This window comes from Pteronotus mesoamericanus, unplaced genomic scaffold (assembly GCF_021234165.1).
Source record: "Pteronotus mesoamericanus isolate MK-2021 breed Mesoamerican mustached bat unplaced genomic scaffold, CSHL_Meso_final scaffold_167, whole genome shotgun sequence".
Taxonomy (NCBI): Eukaryota; Metazoa; Chordata; class Mammalia; order Chiroptera; family Mormoopidae; genus Pteronotus; species Pteronotus mesoamericanus.
The window spans coordinates 48,879,551-48,883,719 of NW_026555308.1; the positions used below are offsets into that span (position 1 = coordinate 48,879,551).

The 4,169-nt window shown below is 39.8% G+C and overlaps 1 pseudogene; it reads right to left on the reverse strand.

The window, feature by feature from the left end:
• Positions 1-415: 415 nt before the first annotated feature.
• Positions 416-1,127, reverse strand: LOC129083555 (60S ribosomal protein L19-like; annotated as a pseudogene).
• Positions 1,128-4,169: the final 3,042 nt, after the last annotated feature.

The following is a 4,169-nucleotide window of genomic DNA, read 5'->3' on the forward strand; positions in this document are numbered from 1 at the left end:
AACAGAACCTTATCACTATCTATACACAAACCCTGCCAAGTTCCTAATGAGGACCACCATGTTAAATCGGTGTCAGCATACTAGAGGTGTGCAATGTGCTTATACACACAACCTAAGCCAGAAGGGTGGGGATAGCAGAGACAGCATGTGTACTAATAGACTCCACCAGTCTCTGGCTAGAAGCCCTGGCCTTGCTCCTTTGACAGGTCTCATACTGGATTCAGTCCACAGTGACAGCCTAAGCATCTGTCAGGGAGAGAAAGCATTAGTACCTGGAAGGCAACTAATGGACCTTCACAAATATCCTCTAGAGGTTAAAGCATTCGGTACTCTTCTTTCTGTGGGGGCGGGAACAAGGGCTGAACGGTAACAGCTCGTTTTACTGAATGACTGATTTATGTAATTGTTGAGGCTACTATGTACAGACAACACAAGGGGACCTTTGTTTCTTGGTCTTTTCCACCTTGAACAGGGTTTTAGTGATTTCCTATTTCCTGACCTGGAGGCGTTCTGGTGCCTGCGTGCTTTCTCTCTCTGAAACCCATGGGCCTCAGCCTGGTCAGCCAGGGGTTTCCTGTGGGCTTTTTCTGCATTCAGCTTATGGATGTGTTTAAGAGAATCCACTTTTCTTTTTTTTTTAATTTACACATTCCTTTTGTCTTCAGGTACAGACTGTGGTAAGGGGGTTGTCAGTCTTCCTAGATTCATAGTATTTTGAGAACAGCAGAATTCTCATCCTCCTCATGTAGGTTACTTCTCAGGCATTCTAGCATGGACATAAAGCATTTGCTTACCTATTCCATAGGCCTGCCTTTAAAGTGGGCCAAGGCATTTCTCCTGCACTGAGCTCAGGAATGGACAGTGACAGGCTTGCAGTTGGTCCGCCCATCTTTGATCAGCATCTGGATCTGCTAATGGAGGCTAGCATTGGTGATTTGATTGGTCTAATTGATAGCCAACCAGATCTTTTTGCCAGAGCACAAGACACTGGAGACGAGCCTCCTCTGAAGCCTGAGAAGACTCCTGCTGTTGCAGCAATTGAAGGTTGGGTTCCTCCCACAGTCCAGAGGGATATACGCAGGGGTGGTATATGCATTAATAAGAAGGTTTACTTTCAGTGAATACATGGCTGTATATTGGCTATTCTTCATTATGTTGAACATATATTCTTCATTATGTTAACATAAAATTTTGTGTTAAATATAACTAAATTTAAAATTTTACCTCTGATTCTACATTATTAAAGTCAAATTTTCTACATTATTAGACTAAATGTACCATGATTCACTTAGACACCTCTTGTGATGATTACTTTTATGTGTCATCTTGGCTTAGCAATGGTGACCAGATATTTCTTCAAACATTATTCTATATATTTTTATGCAGGTGTTTTTTGGTTGCAATTATACTCTATCATGTGGGTGGGCCTCACCTAGTCAGTTGAAGGCCTTGTAGAATGAAGACCGAAGACTGACCACCCTTAAGCAAAAGGAATTCAGCCAGTAGGCTGCCTTTGGACTTCAACTGAAACTCTTCCTGAGTCTCTGGTCTGCTGGACTACCACTTCAGTTCCTGCTTCTGGATTTTACATATACACGTACACACACACATATATATACACATACACATAGTTATATATTTATGTAGCATTATATATTACATGTTATATATAATATATAAAATAGATGATAATATATACTCATATAATATAAATAAATATTATGTTGGCCAAAAATTTAATTTGGTTTTTTCCATAAGATGGCTCTAGTAGCACTTAGTTGTCTTTACCTTCATTTGAAACAATTTTGCTAGATTGTATTGTGACAGCTGTCATATCAGCGTGCATTTAAAAAAAATCAAAACTGGTGAATTTTTGTGTAGCCATTTTAATATTGATGATGGAAGAAAATAAGATGCATTTTCAACATATTATGTTTTAATAATTCAAGAAAGGTAAAAATGCAACTGAAACATGCACACAAAGATTTGTGGAGTATATGGAGAAGGTGCTGTGACTTACTGAATGTGTCAAAAGAGCTTTGTGAAGTTTTGTGCTTGAGATTTCTTGTTGGATGATGCACCACAGTTTGGTAGACCAGTTGAACTTGATAGCAATCAAATGGAGATATTAATTGAGAACAATGAACATTATACCACATGAGAGATAGCTGACATACTCAAAATATTCAAATCAAAAAAGTTATTGGTGAAAGTGAAAAATCTGGCCTTTATTTTATGGAAAACTCACACAAAGTTTTTACCCAACCCAATACCACATACATACATACATATAATATATAATACTATATAATCATATACATACATACATTACATAAAATATATATTAATTATATTAAGGCACACTCACACACACACACCCTACCCCCACCCCTGTTTGTTCTGTTTCTCCAGAGGACTCTGGCTAGTACATCCCTTTGTAGTTTTGAGGACTACCATAAAGCACCATCCAGATCTCAGGTCTGAAGTCAACAATTAATTCTCATAGCTGCTTCAAGTGACACCAGAAGACAGCCCTCAGCTGTCAGCTGCTTTTGGGGATTAAGTCATCTGAGAAAAAGCTGACTTGTCCAAGATCTGACCTCCTTCCAGGAGCAGCCTGCTTGATGACTGATCAGTGCAGAGGTATAAAAGCTTAGTCTCTTCAACTCAATTCAGGAGAACTCTGACAAGCTGTTGCAGCTCCACAGGTGCGGCTTTCATCAAATTTGCAGTGCAGCCTGCCTTCCCCCTCTGCCAGGTTGTGGTTCTTTCCTTTTTCTTCCAGAGGTGTTCTCCCAAGAATGCTCCCCAATAAAGGGTCGGCATACTAATCGGCATCTTAGACTCCTCCTCTGAAAACATTCAGCCTGCAACAGTCGTTCTCTCCGCCCTGATATCACTCTGAATTCCCTTTCTCCCTGCTCAAATCAGCACAGAATGTACAATCAATCTGCTTCATAAGCCAATATCCAACCAGGAAACGCGCCGGCCATCTCCCCTTCCCGAATGCTCCCCTAATGTCTATGGGTGATTTTCTTAAAGCTCTCCTTACCTAGCTTGGCAGGATGGCGCACAACCTCCCATTTCTCCCTGCCATCCCAGGTGCCCCATCAGTCCTCTGCATTTGCAGTTTTCATGCTCATCCTGACTCCAAAACCATGGGTACACAACTCAGGCTTTCCAAAGGGGTTTCTCATTTTGCTACACTCCATTGATGAACATTGCTCAACAATCTAACAGAACAACAAGACTCTGCTAAGGTATCTTGAATCCCCAAGAATATTTCTCTTAGTGCTCTCCCTCTCTGGCTTGGTGGGACTCAACACGCTCTGCCATAGCACTTCACTTTTTTTTCTTTTCTTTTTTTTTTTTTTTACAAGGACTCACTGAAAGAAGATTTGAGCATAAAATGATTGAAAGATTATTTGTTAATTTTAGTTATCTGTTGCATCCTTATTTTATGTATACAACATTCTTTACTTGACTATTATCAATATGACTGACAAGTTTGGATAATTTTGACTCCATATCTTTGCCTCTAATTGTTCGGTCCCCTTTGCAAACAAAAATAAATATATAGCTCTACCACATTTAATAATGCTAATGAAAACTGCTAGCAAGCTCTTCTTTTTTAAATAGTTTATTTATTTATTTATTTATTTATTTATTTATTTAATTTTAGAGAGAGGTAAGGGAGGGAGAAAGGACAGAAACATCAATGTGTGGTTGCCTCTTGTACGCCCCCATACTAGGGACCTGGCCTGCAACCCAGGCATGTGCCCTGACTGGGAATCAAACTGGCAACCCTTTACTTCACAGTTCAATGCTCAATCCACTGAGCCACACCAGCCAGGGCCAAGCTTTTCTTTTAGAGTTATTTTACTCAAGGGTCCAGTTATAATCATGACCAGACATTGTAACAGAGCTAGCCAAGGTCAGGACGACATTTTTTCCATGGGCCAGCAATCTCTATTCATAGCTAAATGGCCCCGTACCATAGAACACAGTGCAACCATTTAAGATAATTATTCATCTTTTAAATCTAGATCTTCTGCATCTCATTGAGCCCCAGAAGGAAGTGGTTGAATGAATCCTCGGTAGAGTCATTTTTGTGGAAATGACTGAAATGAACTAGCTTACAAACATGTACTACGTATACCTCATGAACT